The following is a 22,120-nucleotide window of genomic DNA, read 5'->3' on the forward strand; positions in this document are numbered from 1 at the left end:
TAGGTGGTATATACAATTATGGACGGGCTGCCGAGTGCCGACACAGAGGTAGCCACAGCCGTGAACTACCGCACTGTACTGTGTCTGCTGCTAATATATAGACTGGTTGATAAAGAGATAGTATACTCGTAACTAGTATGTATGTATAAAGAAAGAAAAAAAAACCACGGTTAGATGGTATATACAATTATGGACGGGCTGCCGAGTGCCGACACAGAGGTAGCCACAGCCGTGAACTACCGCACTGTACTGTGTCTGCTGCTAATATATAGACTGGTTGATAAAGAGATAGTATACTCGTAACTAGTATGTATGTATAAAGAAAGAAAAAAAAACCACGGTTAGGTGGTATATACAATTATGGACGGGCTGCCGAGTGCCGACACAGAGGTAGCCACAGCCGTGAACTACCGCACTGTACTGTGTCTGCTGCTAATATAGACTGGTTGATAAAGAGATAGTATACTCGTAACTAGTATGTATGTATAAAGAAAGAAAAAAAAACCACGGTTAGGTGGTATATACAATTATGGACGGGCTGCCGAGTGCCGACACAGAGGTAGCCACAGCCGTGAACTACCGCACTGTACTGTGTCTGCTGCTAATATATAGACTGGTTGATAAAGAGATAGTATACTCGTAACTAGTATGTATGTATAAAGAAAGAAAAAAAAACCACGGTTAGGTGGTATATACAATTATGGACGGGCTGCCGAGTGCCGACACAGAGGTAGCCACAGCCGTGAACTACCGCACTGTACTGTGTCTGCTGCTAATATATAGACTGGTTGATAAAGAGATAGTATGCTCGTAACTAGTATGTATGTATAAAGAAAGAAAAAAAAACCACGGTTAGGTGGTATATACAATTATGGACGGGCTGCCGAGTGCCGACACAGAGGTAGCCACAGCCGTGAACTACCGCACTGTACTGTGTCTGCTGCTAATATATAGACTGGTTGATAAAGAGATAGTATACTCGTAACTAGTATGTATGTATAAAGAAAGAAAAAAAAACCACGGTTAGGTGGTATATACAATTATGGACGGGCTGCCGAGTGCCGACACAGAGGTAGCCACAGCCGTGAACTACCGCACTGTACTGTGTCTGCTGCTAATATATAGACTGGTTGATAAAGAGATAGTATACTCGTAACTAGTATGTATGTATAAAGAAAGAAAAAAAAACCACGGTTAGGTGGTATATACAATTATGGACGGGCTGCCGAGTGCCGACACAGAGGTAGCCACAGCCGTGAACTACCGCACTGTACTGTGTCTGCTGCTAATATAGACTGGTTGATAAAGAGATAGTATACTACTAATATTATATATACTGGTGGTCAAGTCACTGGTCACTAGTCACACTGGCAGTGGCACTCCTGCAGCAAAAGTGTGCACTGTTTAATTTTAATATAATATTATGTACTCCTGGCTCCTGCTATAACCTATAACTGGCACTGCAGTAGTGCTCCCCAGTCTCCCCCACAATTATAAGCTGTGTGAGCTGAGCAGTCAGACAGATATATAATATATATAGATGATGCAGCACACTGGCCTGAGCCTGAGCAGTGCACACAGATATGGTATGTGACTGACTGAGTCACTGTGTGTATCGCTTTTTTCAGGCAGAGAACGGATATATTAAATAAACTGCACTGTGTGTCTGGTGGTCACTCACTATATAATATATTATGTACTCCTGGCTCCTGCTATAACCTATAACTAACTGGCACTGCAGTAGTGCTCCCCAGTCTCCCCCACAATTATAAGCTGTGTGAGCTGAGCAGTCAGACAGATATATATAATATTATTTATAGATAATAGATGATGCAGCACACTGGCCTGAGCCTGAGCAGTGCACACAGATATGGTATGTGACTGAGTCACTGTGTGCTGTGTATCGCTTTTTTCAGGCAGAGAACGGATTATAAATAAAACTGGTGGTCACTGGTCACTATCAGCAAAACTCTGCACTGTACTGAGTACTCCTAATGCTCCCCAAAATTAGTAAATCAAGTGTCTCTCTAATCTATTCTAAACGGAGAGGACGCCAGCCACGTCCTCTCCCTATCAATCTCAATGCACGTGTGAAAATGGCGGCGACGCGCGGCTCCTTATATAGAATCCGAGTCTCGCGATAGAATCCGAGCCTCGCGAGAATCCGACAGCGTCATGATGACGTTCGGGCGCGCTCGGGTTAACCGAGCAAGGCGGGAAGATCCGAGTCGCTCGGACCCGTGAAAAAAAAACATGAAGTTCTGGCGGGTTCGGATTCAGAGAAACCGAACCCGCTCATCTCTAGTAAGTACACTTGGTTAGTGAAAACTCATGATACATAATTTACCACATTGCCCTTCAGAATGAAAACTCATTGAGACAGGGAATTGTAGTCGCCCGTGGTTATTATGGCATGAATTTTCTTCTACTTTGCTCTTTTCTGTAGGTTGTAAACTTGTAAAAGGCTTCATACGTTGGTGCCAATGTGGCATCTGCCCAATGGGAATCCGAGCAGGGTGCCCTGTACAAAGTGTCTGCCAATAAGAGTCTCTGGGTGAAGGGTCTGAGCATAGGTGTGCGCAGGGGGGGTGCCTGGTGCGCACAGGCACCCCCTAATGTCTGGCACCCCGATCTCACATGCCTGATGCAGCGATCGCCGAGCAGGCTGATTACTGTCCCCTCTGCGCTGCACCCTGTCAGGCCTGCATTGCTGACTAGACGCCTGGGTTAATCAAGGATGCCACCGCCCACCCGTCACACCCGCCACATGCTCACCTCTCTCCTTCTATGCTATGCCAACTCCAGACACTGATGAGGATCAGCATGCAGCCAGCGTTCCTCTTAGGAAGACAAATTCAATACTGGCAGGCGTCTGGCAGCAGCATTGACACGTCACTCGTTTTTCCAGCAGCAGCAGTACTAGTCTGCGACTGTCAGTGAGTGACTGATTTGTAGTAAGCTGCTGCAGCTTGCAGGGGAAAGAGAGGGGCAGCCAGACCAGGCTGAGGAGGAGTAGTGCAATTGCAGTGAGTGCCATCATGGTTGTTTGTTTGGTGCACACCACAACATCTGACAATGTATCTGCTTTATTAGGATTGGTACAAGGGTGGATATTTTATATTGCGTTGATGTCAATAGATGGTGCTAGACACGCCCAAAAGGAGGTGCTAGACACACCCCTCCAACGGTGCACCCCCTAATAAAATGTGCTGCGCACGCCTATGGGTCTGAGCTATGATGGGCATCACTAAGTTCCCTATGGTATCTCTATGGGGGATCTGAGCCATCAGATCTCTGCACTAGGGTTGGCAGTGTGGTCTTTGCACTTTGCAAAGTATTATTCGGTATAATAATTATGGGGCAGAGTGCTGGCATAACCATTCAGGGGCAGAAGAGGTTGGCACAGCCAGTACATTTCCCTGTGTCTTTCACGCTCTCTCTCTCTTTTATTTTATTTTGAGAATGTGGAACAAAACAGCATTTAGCAAGAATTTGGTAGATTATTAAGTCATCTTATCTCAGCTTCCAATCTCTTTGTAAATAAGTCAAGGTTTTCTGTAACCTTGTGAAAATGCTCCAAATCTAATGGAAAAGAAAATAATCAGAGGTGGCCTCTGACTGTGTACAGTGACAGCATTCCAAATTCTATCGGGATTATTATTTTCTTCTAAATTTTAGAACCTCTCAGATAGTAAAAACAATGTGTTATGTTAGATCAGTGCTCAGGAATTTTATGAATGATACTACTGTAGATGGTTATGGTGGCAGATACTGGTATTTGATAAATTGTCTCAAATTATCACCACAGCAAATGAAACGGCCATCACCTAACAATATCACCCCAGCAAATAAAACAACCATCACCTAGCAATATCACCCCAGCAAATAAAACAACCATCACCTAACAATATCACCCCAGCAAATAAAACAACCATCACCTAACAATATCACCCCAGCAAATAAAACGGCCATCACCTAACAATATCACCCCAGCAAATAAAACAACCATCACCTAACAATATCACCCCAGCAAATAAAACGGCCATAACCTAACAATATCACCCCAGCAAATAAAACAACCATCACCTAGCAATATCACCCCAGCAAATAAAACAACCATCACCTAACAATATCACCCCAGCAAATAAAACAACCATCACCTAGCAATATCACCCCAGCAAATAAAACAACCATCACCTAACAATATCACCCCAGCAAATAAAACAACCATCACCTAACAATATCACCCCAGCAAATAAAACAACCATCACCTAGCAATATCACCCCAGCAAATAAAACAACCATCACCTAGCAATATCACCCCAGCAAATAAAACAACCATCACCTAGCAATATCACCCCAGCAAATGAAACGCCCATCACCTAGCAATATCACCCCAGCAAATGAAACGGTCATCACCTAGCAATATCACCCCAGCAAATGAAACGCCCATCACCTAGCAATATCACCCCAGCAAATGAAACGCCCATCACCTAACAATATCACCCCAGCAAATAAAACAACCATCACCTAGCAATATCACCCCAGCAAATGAAATGGTCATCACCTAGCAATATCACCCCAGCAAATGAAACGGCCATCACCTAGCAGTATCACCCCAGTAAATGAAACGGTCATCACCTAGCAATATCACCCCAGCAAATGAAAAGGTCATCACCTAGCAGTATCACCCCAGCAAATGAAACGCCCATCACCTAGCAATATCACCCCAGCAAATGAAACGCCCATCACCTAGCAATATCACCCCAGCAAATAAAACAACCATCACCTAGCAATTTCACCCCAGCAAATGAAACGCCCATCACCTAGCAATATCACCCCAGCAAATAAAACAACCATCACCTAACAATATCACCCCAGTAAATGAAATGGTCATCACCTAGCAATATCACCCAAGCAAATGAAACGCCCATCATCCAGAAAACTCACCCCAGTAAATGAAATGGCCATCACCTAGCAATATCACCCCAGCAAATGAAATGGCCATCACCTAACAATATCACCCCAGTAAATGAAATGGTCATCACCTAGCAATATCACCCCAGCAAATGAAACAGTCGTCACCTAGCAATATCACCCCAGCAAATGAAATGACCATCACCTAGAATTATCACCCCAGCAAATGAAACGGTCATCACCTAGCAATATCACCCCAGCAAATGAAATGGCCATCACCTAACAATATCACCCCAATAAATGAAATGGTCATCACCTAGCAATATCACCCCAGCAAATGAAACGGTCGTCACCTAGCAATATCACCCCAGCAAATGAAATGGCCATCACCTAGAATTATAACCCCAGCAAATGAAACGGTCATCACCTAGCAATATCACCCCAGCAAATGAAACGATCATCACCTAGTATTATCACCCCAGCAAATGAAACGGTCATCACCTAGCATATCACCCCAGCAAATGAAACGGTCATCACCTAGTATTGTCACCCCAGCAAATGAAACGGTCATCACCTAGCAATATCACCCCAGCAAATGAAACAATCATCACCTAGCAATTTCACCCAGCAAATGAAGCGATCATCACTTAGTATTGTCACCCCAGCAAATGAAACGGTCATCACCTATTGTTGTCACCCCAGCAAATGAAATGGCCATCACCTAGTAATATCACCCCAGCAGATGAAACGGTCATCACCTAGCAGTATCACCCCAGCAAATGAAATGGCCATCACCTAGTAATATCACCCCAGCAGATGAAACGGTCATCACCTAGCAGTATCACCCCAGCAGATGAAACGGTCATCACCTAGTAATATCACCCCAGCAGATGAAACGGTCATCACCTAGCAGTATCACCCCAGCAAATGAAACGGTTATCACCTAGCAATGCACTTTAAAATGTTGTAACTACTAAATATATGGTTATGTGTTAAATCGTGTTGAGTGTTATCACCATTGGGAAAATAGACCCCTTTGCTGTTTGTTTTGTTTTTTTAATCATTTTACTCCACTGCTCAGTATGTAGACATAGCGAATAAGCATTATTCATTCAAAATCTACATTTGTTTCCATAAATTCATTCTATACAGGTATGGGAAAGAGAACTGACTGTTGCATCTAAACCATTACAACAATTTGTTTACTTTCTAGATGTAAATAATACATTCACTTTGCTAGAAAATTACATTATTAATGTCCGGAAAGAAAAATATATCTTAATATTGAGACTTAAAACTGCATTTTGATTGCAACAGTCTCCCACAGTGGCTGTGAATTATCATTTAAATTACCAATGTTCTGCTCAAAAAAAAAATTGCTGTGACCCACTAAAAAGTTGGGCAAAATCGAAAATTATGTTCAGTCAATGCTAATTTGTGTCCCAGGAAAATGCTTCTAATTTAAAATAAATAGTTCCATTTTACTGTCCTGCGTTCTTTATATTTAATAACAATCGGAATAATAATAATTTATAGACTTGGTTCCACTTTCTCAATAGGCCTGCAAGATTTAGATAGACCGTTTAAGAACGCCCCGGATGGATTATTCCTACATCCAAACATCAATTTAACTGTTCAAACACAATGTTTCAAATATTTTTCACGTTCTCCTTTCTGTATACAGCTGTGGTACATTGCCCACATCCCACATTTATGCATATCACTAAATAATGACAGGGTGAGGGGTGGTATTTTTGGAAACAAAAATACAATAAAAACAATTTAAAGCAAAACTTAGGTCTAATTTCTGGCAGACTCATGTTCAGTTTGCCTTAGGAAGGTATAATGTATGCTTACCAACTCTCTCTTTCTACCTTGATGCCCTATAAAGCTAGCAATCTCCATTAAGTTGGGAGAAAATCATCAAATAACCTCAGGGTAATCCAACCTTCCCTGATCCTCAACACTGCTATGGGAGGACACCTCAGTCCAGTCACCACCCCGTCCTTCCCCGACATGCAGGGCCATCTTTTCATATGGGCTCAATGGGCAGTTACCCAAGGGCTCCAGGATTATATCTGAGGATCCCCTTTTTCCAGGAGTACTAAATTTGTGAAAATCAGCCCTGGGGAACCGAAGATATCCGACTTCAAAGCAGTGGTCCCCATCTGAGCCAGTTAATTGCTCTTCCCAGCCAGATATCTTGAGTTCTGTTTGACCTAAAGTTTTTCACAGGGTATACTCCAAAGGCTGGGGCTCTCCCCTTTCAGAGGACACTGGCAGCTTGTCTCTGCTATGCCCAGAACCAGAGATATCAGCCTTCCAGCAGCTGGTCCCTGCCCACGCCTGGTATTTAGTTTTATATTCTCGTCACTGGATTGCTCTGGCTCCTGAACTCTGATCCCAAGACCCCAGTACCTCCTGAAACGTGGGAATCTCTATTATTTTTTCAATTGAAAGCTAAGAAATCTATTTACAGGAACTGGAGATATCTGCAATCAAGTAAGCTGCCCTCCCACCAGAAAATTATGAATATTAAGCCCACTCCACTACCGATCCCTATCCTGCATATTAAAAACCCCCTACCACCCTGGAAGTCATGTACTGGGACACCTTCATTCAGCCCAATGCCCCCTTCTACTAGTGTTCTTCCTACCACCCCATCTCCCACCATCTGTGCAATAAAGGAGTAATTAACAGAAATTACTGCTCCAGGTCCTACATGCTGAGCAGAAGATAGAACACCCCTTACCGCCCGCAGACATTAAAGCTGCCACTGATAGCATCCCCCACCCCTACCACTGGAGGATGGGTAGGGGCCCCAGTTCATTGTTTTGCCCAGAGGCCTACACTGTTGTTAAGATGGCCCTGCCGACAGGTATCGCTCGACCAGACTTCACATCTCACTTGTACTAGTGTATGGAGGTCTGCTCCTTCCCCATACGTCCCCATTCCACCACACCCATCCCATTACTACCTTCCCCAATTCTGCTACTACTATGCTATTTCAACTGTGCCTGTTGGTGTTTTCATTTTTTAGCCAATTTTCCTGTATAAAAAAAATCAAAAATAACTTTTAAAAAATCCTGCTAAGAAATTTTTGAACCATTTGTGACTGTTCCAGTAGATGCACTGACACAACGAAAGAGTCTCCACCATTTATCAAAAGTACGACAAAAAGTAGCCAGGTCATGGATTGAACAGGACGTCAAAGATACAACACAGTGATTCTGGCCCATAATAAATAATTGCCCCAGAAACAGATAAGCAAACCAACAGAGTTTTGGAGAATGGCCTGTTCTAGATATACTGCATTGACAGGTATTGCATACTCCTTCCATTTCCGTATGGATGCGTCGATAGTGCTCAGGTGGATATTAAAAGTATTTAACATCTTATTTTTTTTTTTTATAACATTCACCTGATTGGAGCTTCCTATAAACTTTTATCTAAATTCCTTTGAACGTTCTTTAATATTCATGATAAAATGCTTGGAAATGCACTAAACAATTGTCCGACATATCACAGGTTGATTGATTTTTCTGTGCATTGAAAAACTTTAATTGTACACAAGATTTTATTTCAGGACTTGAAAAAATAAAATTGCTAAATGGGTTTTTATAAGTAACTACTGTATCAGAGATCTGTTAAAGGTTAGACTTTTTTCTTCCACTTGAAAATGTGAAAGAGTCGACATTAGTTGTGAGTCCAGGCAGGGGACATAGATCAGGAGTACGCATAAGTCTCAATGACTAAGGATTGCACATGGATAGTATAGTGACAAATCCAGGATTGCACACAGGTAACAGAATGTCAGATACTGAGGATTGCACACTGGTAACAGAATGTCAGATACTGAGGATTGCACACAGGTAGCAGAATGTCAGATACTGAGGATTGCACACAGGTAACAGAATGTCAGATACTGAGGATTGCACACAGGTAACAGAATGTCAGATACTGAGGATTGCACACAGGTAACAGAATGTCAGATTCTGAGGATTGCACACAGGTAACAGAATGTCAGATACTGAGGATTGCACACAGGTAGCAGAATGTCAGATACTGAGGATTGCACACAGGTAACAGAATGTCAGATTCTGAGGATTGCACACAGGTAGCAGAATGTCAGATTCTGAGGATTGCACACAGGTAACAGAATGTCAGATTCTGAGGATTGCACACAGGTAACAGAATGTCAGATTCTGAGGATTGCACACAGGTAGCAGAATGTCAGATACTGAGGATTGCACACAGGTAACAGAATGTCAGATACTGAGGATTGCACACAGGTAACAGAATGTTAGATACTGAGGATTGCACACAGGTAACAGAATGTCAGATACTGAGGATTGCATACAGGTAACAGAATGTCAGATACTGAGGATTGCACACAGGTAACAGAATGTCAGATACTGAGGATTGCACACAGGTAACAGAATGTCAGATACTGAGGATTGCACACAGGTAACAGAATGTCAGATACTGAGGATTGCACACAGGTAACAGAATGTCAGATTCTGAGGATTGCACACAGGTAATAGAATGTCAGATTCTGAGGATTGCACACAGGTAACAGAATGTCAGATACTGAGGATTGCACATAGGTAACAGAATGTCAGATTCTGAGGATTGCACTCAGGTAACAGAATGTCAGATACTGAGGATTGCACACAGGTAACAGAATGTCAGATACTGAGGATTGCACACAGGTAGCAGAATGTCAGATACTGAGGATTGCACACAGGTAACAGAATGTCAGATACTGAGGATTGCACACAGGTAACAGAATGTCAGATACTGAGGATTGCACACAGGTAACAGAATGTCAGATACTGAGGATTGCACACAGGTAACAGAATGTCAGATACTGAGGATTGCACACAGGTAACAGAATGTCAGATTCTGAGGATTGCACACAGGTAACAGAATGTCAGATTCTGAGGATTGCACACAGGTAACAGAATGTCAGATACTGAGGATTGCACACAGGTAACAGAATGTCAGATACTGAGGATTGCACACAGGTAACAGAATGTCAGATACTGAGGATTGCACACAGGTAACAGAATGTCAGATACTGAGGATTGCACACAGGTAACAGAATGTCAGATACTGAGGATTGCACACAGGTAACAGAATGTCAGATACTGAGGATTGCACACAGGTAACAGAATGTCAGATTCTGAGGATTGCACACAGGTAGCAGAATGTCAGATACTGAGGATTGCACACTGGGAAAAGGATGCTAGGAATCCAGGATTGCACACTTGGAACATGGTGCAAGGAACTCAGGATTGCACACAATGGAAACGGGTGTCAACATTGTCAACCATGTTGATATCATCAATGTTGACCTTCTGTTGACATACTAAATGCCAACATCATGGCTGCATACCTGTTTTGTTGATTCGTGTCGGTAGCATAGCCGTGATGTTTAGTGTGTAGATACACATACTTGATGCTAAATATGCTATATGCTAAATTTGCTTGGCTTGCTGTAAGTTTAGTCTAGCACAGGATCAGTAGATGTGACTATATAACATGCAATACAGTATATATCCAAAGAAAATGGTTACACAGGTTTAGATGGAACACCTGTGAGCATTGCATGGTTGCCACCCAGTTACAACCCAAAAATGCCCATTTCATGGAAGCATCGGTGGATCAATCTGAAAATAACTCCCTGTGTGTAAAGGATACGACTGCAGTGTGAGAGGTTCTGGGTTTGAGTCACGGATATGACATTACTGTGAAATGTGTGTTATACTAGATAAAGGAGGATATAGGTGAAGGTGCACATATCCTCCAGTAGGTATAGGAGCCTGCCTGTCAACCTACCTGCCTCACACATGGCAGAAGAAGATCGGACACTGACAAGGGGGTCCGCAGCGTGCCAATGATACTGACAGCAAACTACTTCTTACTCACAAGCAAACATCTACCTGGGAACAAGGAGCAATTCACAGGTGAAATCATTGGCAGGTTGCGTGCCCCCCTCTGAAAATGTTGGCTGTGCAATCTCTAACACTTTTGAGCTCATAGACTGGAAAAAGTCTGTGATATAAGTTGTTGGGACCACAATAATTTAACGCAGTTCAGCCAAGACATCCACAATATCTGTCTGAGAGGGTGTCCAGTGTCTATTAAGCTCTAAACTCACATACAATGCTAGTCCAGTCCCTAGATTTGGTGTTGAGGCTCCTACAACTCTCTGGCACAGATACTGTATGCGGAGGGCCTTCAGTTTGGCCCTCTCAGTTCCCAATTTCCACCATCTTAGAAATTGGGAACTGAGAACCTACAGTTCTCAGTTCCCAATTGGTGCACCTACAATTTCATGGACGTCTGGGTAGGTTTTATAGCCCTCTGGTGTACAGTTTGAGCCATCTCATCTGCCAAAGTTTAGTTTGGTGCGCACTTCTGAGTGTTCTCATGCCATTTGTGGCTCCGCAGCCTAATTTATCTGACGGTTTATACTCAGAACATAGTAAAATCATGATTTTCGACAAGTTGTGTTTAAAAATTGCTGCTTTCCAGAGATTTTGTATGGTTTTTGCTCTTGGTGAGTCCAGGGGTGTGTAACTTGGCAGTTTGACCCAATTGCTCCTAGATAAATTCCCCCTTAGTGCCATTTTGTTTAGACATTTTTTCTATATGAAAGTTTTAAGAAAAAGAAAAGAAAGTAGATGAACTTTGAGTTCATTGTTTTTCCTCATTAGAACTTTGATCTTCCATGAAGAGTTTTGATTCCCTTTTCAGTAACTTCCTCTCAACTTTAAATTGACAGATGGTCTCCTGAGAATCCTGGTCTACGCTCTGCTTCTGTGATGCCGCTGGAGCAAAGGTGACTTGCTGTCCAGACAGACCAGGAAATAAGTGGCCGTCTGACACACAGAATGCGTGTATTACAAACAACAATAAAGTAAATGTAAAAGCAGCAAATAAACAAAGCTGTCCTCTGACCTTTGTCATGTCTTGCCATAGTTCTGTTGCCTTTATACCTTGTCACAGGTCATAGGGTGACGGCTGTATTGCTGTTAATTCATCGCTTATGCAATATCACATGTTTTCCAAATGCTTTGTAGGGGAGATTCCCCGGGTTGGAGCGAAGACGAGAGATGTTACTGTATCACTTGTTCCAGGACTTATAAGTGATCTTGGCACTTTAGCAGTGGTGCAACTGTGTGGGACACAACTCACACATAACGGAATCTCCTCTTTAGTGTATGTTGGTTTGGAATGTGAGTTGCTAGAACTAAGGAGAGATTTATTAAAGCTGGGGAGAGATAAAGTGGAGAGAGATAAAGTACCAACCAATCAGCTCATGTCATGTTCCAGGCTGTGTTTGAACAAATGTTAGTTAGGAGCTTATTAGTTGGTACTTTATCTCTCTCCATTTCCCCTGCAAGTAAGGTGACATTTATCTCTTTATCTCTCTCACCAGTCCCCTGCAAGTAAGGTGGCATTGAAACCGCCCCGGTTAAAGGACAAGGGCCAACCACTCACTGACCTCCTGGGGGAACAGACAGAGAAGCCCATCCCAGAATACAATATGACATGGACTGGTATACGGTGCCAAGACTATTTCCATTACAGGACTTTACATGGGACCAAGTTAATGACACTACCTGGAACAGGTCTTTAAGGCAGTGACGTAGGTGAACGTGGTGCCCCGGCATAGCTCCACCATTAAGGGGGTGCCTACTTTGTGATTAGGAATGATTGGTTGTGTAGAGTAAACACTGAACAGGTGAGAGTAGGGGAAGAGCTAGTTGCACCCCAAATTCATGTCCCTCTGGTTCTACGAACAGCACAAATCCATGTTGGGGGGGCACCTGGGTGAGGACAAAACCCGGGAAAGAGTCCAGCTTAGGTTTTATGGACCTGGGATACATATGGCCATGAAAAGTATTGTCAGGCTTGTTCCATTTGCCAGGGAACCTGCCTTAAACCCTCATACCGAACCTCTCTTGTCCCACTGCCATTGATACAGGTGCCCTTTGAACGTATCGGTATGGATTTGGTTGGGCTCCTAGAGAAGTCGGCTCGAGGCCACCAGTATGTATTGTATTGTATGTCCAGGCTGATAAGGAATATGTGTCAGTTGCTAGGGGTGAAAATTCAAAAACGGATGGACTGGTGGAGAGGTTCAATCAGACCCTGAAGCATATGATCCTAAAGGCAGTGGCACAGGAAAAGAACTATTGGGACAGAAGTATTGTGATACACTTCTTCCTTACCTGCTGTTCACTGTCAGAGAGGTACCCCAAGCCTCAACAGGGTTTTGCCCTTTTGAGCTACTGGATGGGAGGCAACCCCAGGGCATTTAGTATTTTCTAAAAGAGAGTTGGGAACAACAGGGCCTAGAGAAGCCAACAAAGTTTAGTTTATTTCTCAAATGTACAAGAGGTTGGGGAAGATAAGCCCTTTAATGCACCAACATATAGTCAATTTTTTGCATGATTTACCCACCATAACCCTGCATATCCTTACTGTAGGAATTTATCTAGCCGACTTCTCTAGGGGCCCAACCAAATCCATACCAATACTGTAAATTTTGACACCTCACAGCTCACAATATGGTTTTCATCTGTTTCAGGCCGCAGCAAGCCGGTTGGTTACTAACCGACAGAGCAGAAACACAAACACGTGGCAGTTTATAATAGAGATGAGCGCCGGAAATTTTTCGGGTTTTGTGTTTTGGTTTTGGGTTCGGTTCCGCGGCCGTGTTTTGGGTTCGACCGCGTTTTGGCAAAACCTAACCGAATTTTTTTTGTCGGATTCGGGTGTGTTTTGGATTCGGGTGTTTTTTTCCAAAAAACCTAAAAAACAGCTTAAATCATAGAATTTGGGGGTCATTTTGATCCCAAAGTATTATTAACCTCAAAAACCATCATTTCCACTCATTTTCAGTCTATTCTGAATACCTCACACCTCACAATATTATTTTTAGTCCTAAAATTTGCACCGAGGTCGCTGGATGACTAAGCTAAGTGACCCTAGTGGCCGACACAAACACCTGGCCCATCTAGGAGTGGCACTGCAGTGTCACGCAGGATGTCCCTTCCAAAAAACCCTCCCCAAACAGCACGTGACGCAAAGAAAAAAAGAGGCGCAATGAGGTAGCTGTGTGAGTAAGATAAGCGACCCTAGTGGCCGACACAAACACCGGGCCCATCTAGGAGTGTCACTGCAGTGTCACGCAGGATGTCCCTTCCAAAAAACCCTCCCCAAACAGCACATGACGCAAAGAAAAAAAGAGGCGCAATGAGGTAGCTGTGTGAGTAAGATAAGCGACCCTAGTGGCCGACACAAACACCGGGCCCATCTAGGAGTGTCACTGCAGTGTCACGCAGGATGTCCCTTCCAAAAAACCCTCCCCAAACAGCACATGACGCAAAGAAAAAAAGAGGCGCAATGAGGTAGCTGTGTGAGTAAGATAAGCGACCCTAGTGGCCGACACAAACACCGGGCCCATCTAGGAGTGTCACTGCAGTGTCACGCAGGATGTCCCTTCCAAAAAACCCTCCCCAAACAGCACATGACGCAAAGAAAAAAAGAGGCGCAATGAGGTAGCTGTGTGAGTAAGATAAGCGACCCTAGTGGCCGACACAAACACCGGGCCCATCTAGGAGTGTCACTGCAGTGTCACGCAGGATGTCCCTTCCAAAAAACCCTCCCCAAACAGCACATGACGCAAAGAAAAAAAGAGGCGCAATGAGGTAGCTGTGTGAGTAAGATAAGCGACCCTAGTGGCCGACACAAACACCGGGCCCATCTAGGAGTGTCACTGCAGTGTCACGCAGGATGTCCCTTCCAAAACCCCCCCCCCAAACAGCACATGACGCAAAGAAAAAAAGAGGCGCAATGAGGTAGCTGTGTGAGTAAGATAAGCGACCCTAGTGGCCGACACAAACACCGGGCCCATCTAGGAGTGGCACTGCAGTGTCACGCAGGATGTCCCTTCCAAAAAACCCTCCCCAAACAGCACATGACGCAAAGAAAAAAAGAGGCGCAATGAGGTAGCTGTGTGAGTAAGATAAGCGACCCTAGTGGCCGACACAAACACCGGGCCCATCTAGGAGTGGCACTGCAGTGTCACGCAGGATGTCCCTTCCAAAAAACCCTCCCCAAACAGCACATGACGCAAAGAAAAAAAGAGGCGCAATGAGGTAGCTGTGTGAGTAAGATAAGCGACCCTAGTGGCCGACACAAACACCGGGCCCATCTAGGAGTGGCACTGCAGTGTCACGCAGGATGGCCCTTCCAAAAAACACTCCCCAAACAGCACATGACGCAAAGAAAAAAAGAGGCGCAATGAGGTAGCTGTGTGAGTAAGATAAGCGACCCTAGTGGCCGACACAAACACCGGGCCCATCTAGGAGTGGCACTGCAGTGTCACGCAGGATGGCCCTTCCAAAAAACCCTCCCCAAACAGCACATGACGCAAAGAAAAAAAGAGGCGCAATGAGGTAGCTGTGTGAGTAAGATAAGCGACCCTAGTGGCCGACACAAACACCGGGCCCATCTAGGAGTGGCACTGCAGTGTCACACAGGATGTCCCTTCCAAAAAACCCTCCCCAAACAGCACATGACGCAAAGAAAAAAAGAGGCGCAATGAGGTAGCTGTGTGAGTAAGATAAGCGACCCTAGTGGCCGACACAAACACCGGGCCCATCTAGGAGTGGCACTGCAGTGTCACGCAGGATGTCCCTTCCAAAAAACCCTCCCCAAACAGCACATGACGCAAAGAAAAAAAGAGGCGCAATGAGGTAGCTGTGTGAGTAAGATAAGCGACCCTAGCTGCCGACACAAACACCGGGCCCATCTAGGAGTGGCACTGCAGTGTCACGCAGGATGGCCCTTCAAAAAAACACTCCCCAAACAGCACATGACGCAAAGAAAAAAAGAGGCGCAATGAGGTAGCTGTGTGAGTAAGATAAGCGACCCTAGTGGCCGACACAAACACCGGGCCCATCTAGGAGTGGCACTGCAGTGTCACGCAGGATGGCCCTTCCAAAAAACACTCCCCAAACAGCACATGACGCAAAGAAAAATTAAAGAAAAAAGAGGTGCAAGATGGAATTGTCCTTGGGCCCTCCCACCCACCCTTATGTTGTATAAACAGGACATGCACACTTTAACCAACCCATCATTTCAGTGACAGGGTCTGCCACACGACTGTGACTGATATGACGGGTTGGTTTGGACCCCCACCAAAAAAGAAGCAATTAATCTCTCCTTGCACAAACTGGCTCTACAGAGGCAAGATGTCCACCTCATCATCATCCTCCGATATATCACCGTGTACATCCCCCTCCTCACAGATTATCAATTCGTCCCCACTGGAATCCACCATCTCAGCTCCCTGTGTACTTTGTGGAGGCAATTGCTGCTGGTCAATGTCTCCGCGGAGGAATTGATTATAATTCATTTTAATGAACATCATCTTCTCCACATTTTCTGGATGTAACCTCGTACGCCGATTGCTGACAAGGTGAGCGGCGGCACTAAACACTCTTTCGGAGTACACACTTGTGGGAGGGCAACTTAGGTAGAATAAAGCCAGTTTGTGCAAGGGCCTCCAAATTGCCTCTTTTTCCTGCCAGTATAAGTACGGACTGTGTGACGTGCCTACTTGGATGCGGTCACTCATATAATCCTCCACCATTCTTTCAATGTTGAGAGAATCATATGCAGTGACAGTAGACGACATGTCCGTAATCGTTGTCAGGTCCTTCAGTCCGGACCAGATGTCAGCATCAGCAGTCGCTCCAGACTGCCCTGCATCACCGCCAGTGGGTGGGCTCGGAATTCTGAGCCTTTTCCTCGCACCCCCAGTTGCGGGAGAATGTGAAGGAGGAGATGTTGACAGGTCGCGTTCCGCTTGACTTGACAATTTTGTCACCAGCAGGTCTTTGAACCCCAGCAGACTTGTGTCTGCCGGAAAGAGAGATCCAAGGTAGGCTTTAAATCTAGGATCGAGCACGGTGGCCAAAATGTAGTGCTCTGATTTCAACAGATTGACCACCCGTGAATCCTTGTTAAGCGAATTAAGGGCTCCATCCACAAGTCCCACATGCCTAGCGGAATCGCTCCGTGTTAGCTCCTCCTTCAATGTCTCCAGCTTCTTCTGCAAAAGCCTGATGAGGGGAATGACCTGACTCAGGCTGGCAGTGTCTGAACTGACTTCACGTGTGGCAAGTTCAAAGGGCATCAGAACCTTGCACAACGTTGAAATCATTCTCCACTGCGCTTGAGACAGGTGCATTCCACCTCCTATATCGTGCTCAATTGTATAGGCTTGAATGGCCTTTTGCTGCTCCTCCAACCTCTGAAGCATATAGAGGGTTGAATTCCACCTCATTACCACTTCTTGCTTCAGATGATGGCAGGGCAGGTTCAGTAGTTTTTGGTGGTGCTCCAGTCTTCTGTACATGGTGCCTGTACGCCGAAAGTGTCCCGCAATTCTTCTGGCCACCGACAGCATCTCTTGCACGCCCCTGTCGTTTTTTTAAAAATTCTGCACCACCAAATTCAAGGTATGTGCAAAACATGGGACGTGCTGGAATTTGCCCATATTTAATGCACACACAATATTGCTGGCGTTGTCCGATGCCACAAATCCACAGGAGAGTCCAATTGGGGTAAGCCATTCCGCGATGATCTTCCTCAGTTTCCGTAAGAGGTTTTCAGCTGTGTGCGTATTCTGGAAACCGGTGATACAAAGCGTAGCCTGCCTAGGAAAGAGTTGGCGTTTGCGAGATGCTGCTACTGGTGCCGCCGCTGCTGTTCTTGCGGCGGGAGTCCATACATCTACCCAGTGGGCTGTCACAGTCATATAGTCCTGACCCTGCCCTGCTCCACTTGTCCACATGTCCGTGGTTAAGTGGACATTGGGTACAGCTGCATTTTTTAGGACACTGGTGACTCTTTTTCTGAGGTCTGTGTACATTTTCGGTATCGCCTGCCTAGAGAAATGGAACCTAGATGGTATTTGGTACCGGGGACACAGTACCTCCAACAAGTCTCTAGTTGGCTCTGCAGTAATGATGGATACCGGAACCACGTTTCTCACCACCCAGGATGCCAAGGCCTCAGTTATCCGCTTTGCAGTAGGATGACTGCTGTGATATTTCATCTTCCTCGCAAAGGACTGTTGAACAGTCAATTGCTTACTGGAAGTAGTAGAAGTGGGCTTACGACTTCCCCTCTGGGATGACCATCGACTCCCAGCAGCAACAACAGCAGCGCCAGCAGCAGTAGGCGTTACACGCAAGGATGCATCGGAGGAATCCCAGGCAGGAGAGGACTCGTCAGAATTGCCAGTGACATGGCCTGCAGGACTATTGGCATTCCTGGGGAAGGAGGAAATTGACACTGAGGGAGTTGGTGGGGTGGTTTGCGTGAGCTTGGTTACAAGAGGAAGGGATTTACTGGTCAGTGGACTGCTTCCGCTGTCGCCCAAAGTTTTTGAACTTGTCACTGACTTATTATGAATGCGCTGCAGGTGACGTATAAGGGAGGATGTTCCGAGGTGGTTAACGTCCTTACCCCTACTTATTACAGCTTGACAAAGGCAACACACGGCTTGACACCTGTTGTCCGCATTTCTGTTGAAATACTTCCACACCGAAGAGCTGATTTTTTTGGTATTTTCACCAGGCATGTCAGTGGCCATATTCCTCCCACGGACAACAGGTGTCTCCCCGGGTGCCTGACTTAAACAAACCACCTCACCATCAGAATCCTCCTGGTCAATTTCCTCCCCAGCGCCAGCAACACCCATATCCTCCTCATCCTGGTGTACTTCAACACTGACATCTTCAATCTGACTATCAGGAACTGGACTGCGGGTGCTCCTTCCAGCACTTGCAGGGGGCGTGCAAATGGTGGAAGGCGCATGCTCTTCACGTCCAGTGTTGGGAAGGTCAGGCATCGCAACCGACACAATTGGACTCTCCTTGTGGATTTGGGATTTCGAAGAACGCACAGTTCTTTGCGGTGCTTTTGCCAGCTTGAGTCTTTTCAGTTTTCTAGCGAGAGGCTGAGTGCTTCCATCCTCATGTGAAGCTATACAACTAGCCATGAACATAGGCCAGGGCCTCAGCCGTTCCTTGCCACTCCGTGTGGTAAATGGCATATTGGCAAGTTTACGCTTCTCCTCCGACAATTTTATTTTAGGTTTTTTGAGTCCTTTTTTACTGATATTTGGTGTTTTGGATTTGACATGCTCTGTACTATGACATTGGGCATCGGCCTTGGCAGACGACGTTGCTGGCATTTCATCGTCTCGGCCATGACTAGTGGCAGCAGCTTCAGCACGAGGTGGAAGTGGATCTTGATCTTTCCCTAATTTTGGAACCTCAACATTTTTGTTCTCCATATTTTAATAGGCACAACTAAAAGGCACCTCAGGTAAACAATGGAGATGGATGGATACTAGTATACAATTATGGATGGACTGCCGAGTGCCGACACAGAGGTAGCTACAGCCGTGAACTACCGTACTGTGTCTGCTGCTAATATAGACTGGTTGATAATGAGATGTAGTATGTATAAAGAAGAAAGAAAAAAAAAACCACGGGTAGGTGGTATACAATTATGGATGGACTGCCGAGTGCCGACACAGAGGTAGCTACAGCCGTGGACTACCGTACTGTACTGTGTCTGCTGCTAATATAGACTGGTTGATAATGAGATGTAGTATGTATAAAGAAGAAAGAAAAAAAAACCACGGGTAGGTGGTATACAATTATGGATGGACTGCCGAGTGCCGACACAGAGATAGCTACAGCCGTGGACTACCGTACTGTACTGTGTCTGCTGCTAATATAGACTGGATGATAATGAGATGTAGTATGTATAAAGAAGAAAGAAAAAAAAAACCACGGGTAGGTGGTATACAATTATGGATGGACTGCCGAGTGCCGACACAGAGGTAGCTACAGCCGTGGACTACCGTACTGTACTGTGTCTGCTGCTAATATAGACTGGTTGATAATGAGATGTAGTATGTATAAAGAAGAAAGAAAAAAAAAACCACGGGTAGGTGGTATACAATTATGGATGGACTGCCGAGTGCCGACACAGAGGTAGCTACAGCCGTGGACTACCGTACTGTACTGTGTCTGCTGCTAATATAGACTGGTTGATAATGAGATGCAGTATGTATAAAGAAGAAAGAAAAAAAAAACCACGGGTAGGTGGTATACAATTATGGATGGACTGCCGAGTGCCGACACAGAGGTAGCTACAGCCGTGGACTACCGTACTGTACTGTGTCTGCTGCTAATATAGACTGGTTGATAATGAGATGTAGTATGTATAAAGAAGAAAGAAAAAAAAAACCACGGGTAGGTGGTATACAATTATGGATGGACTGCCGAGTGCCGACACAGAGGTAGCTACAGCCGTGAACTACCGTACTGTGTCTGCTGCTAATATAGACTGGTTGATAATGAGATGTAGTATGTATAAAGAAGAAAGAAAAAAAAAACCACTGGTAGGTGGTATACAATTATGGATGGACTGCCGAGTGCCGACACAGAGGTAGCTACAGCCGTGGACTACCGTACTGTGTCTGCTGCTAATATAGACTGGTTGATAATGAGATGTAGTATGTATAAAGAAGAAAGAAAAAAAAAACCACGGGTAGGTGGTATACAATTATGGATGGACTGCCGAGTGCCGACACAGAGGTAGCTACAGCCGTGGACTACCGTACTGTGTCTGCTGCTAATATAGACTGGTTGATAATGAGATGTAGTATGTATAAAGAAGAAAGAAAAAAAAACCACGGGTAGGTGGTATACAATTATGGATGGACTGCCGAGTGCCGACACAGAGATAGCTACAGCCGTGGACTACCGTACTGTACTGTGTCTGCTGCTAATATAGACTGGATGATAATGAGATGTAGTATGTATAAAGAAGAAAGAAAAAAAAAACCACGGGTAGGTGGTATACAATTATGGATGGACTGCCGAGTGCCGACACAGAGGTAGCTACAGCCGTGAACTACCGTACTGTGTCTGCTGCTAGTATAGACTGGATGATAAATAATGATATAAAAAATATATATATATCACTACTGCAGCCGGACAGGTATATATTATATAATGACAGACCTGCTGGACACTGTCTGTCAGCAGAATGAGTTTTTTATAGAATAAAAAAACACCACACAAGTCACACGACGAGTGTTTAACTTTTTCAGGCAGACAATCACAATATACTGGTGGTCAGTGTGGTCAGGTCACTGGTCAGTCACACTGGCAGTGGCACTCTGGCAGCAAAAGTGTGCACTGTTTAATATGTACTCCTGGCTCCTGCTATAACCTATAACTGCTCCCCAGTCTCCCCCACAATTAAGCTGTGTGAGCACAGTCAGATATTATACATAGATGATGCAGCACACTGGGCTGAGCACAGATATGGTATGTGACTGAGTCACTGTGTATCGTTTTTTTCAGGCAGAGAACGGATTATATTAAATAATAATAAAACTGCACTGGTGGTCTCACTGGTCAGTCACTAGTATAACTAACTAACTACTATCAGCAAAATTCTGCACTCTCTGAGTACTCCTCCTAAGCTCCAGTAAATGAAGTGTCTCACTCTCACTCTCCTATCTATTTCTAAACGGAGAGGACGCCAGCCACGTCCTCTCCCTATCAATCTCAATGCACGTGTGAAAATGGCGGCGACGCGCGGCTCCTTATATAGAATCCGAGTCTCGCGATAGAATCCGAGCCTCGCGAGAATCCGACAGCGTGATGATGACGTTCGGGCGCGCTCGGGTTAACCGAGCAAGGCGGGAAGATCCGAGTCGCTCGGCCCCGTGTAAAAAAACCTGAAGTTCGGGCGGGTTCGGATTCCGAGGAACCGAACCCGCTCATCTCTAGTTTATAACCCATCTATGAAACACTGACACACAACAGTGGCAGAAAAGTGGTGCACGATGGAATTGTCCTTGGGACCCCCCCCCCTTCCATGATGGATATTAGAAAGGGCATGCACAGTTTAAAAAACAAGCATTTCAGTGACAGGGAATGGCACTTTTGTGGCTGAAGTGCTTGCTTTGTTTGATTCCCCACAAAACTATTTTTTGGTAGGAGAACCTCCGATCACTAATGAGGAGGTTGATAATTAGTGTGTTAATTACATTATAATTATGTAAAATAAATTTCATGAACTT

This window comes from Pseudophryne corroboree, chromosome 4 (genome assembly GCF_028390025.1).
Source record: "Pseudophryne corroboree isolate aPseCor3 chromosome 4, aPseCor3.hap2, whole genome shotgun sequence".
NCBI classification, from domain to species: Eukaryota; Metazoa; Chordata; class Amphibia; order Anura; family Myobatrachidae; genus Pseudophryne; species Pseudophryne corroboree.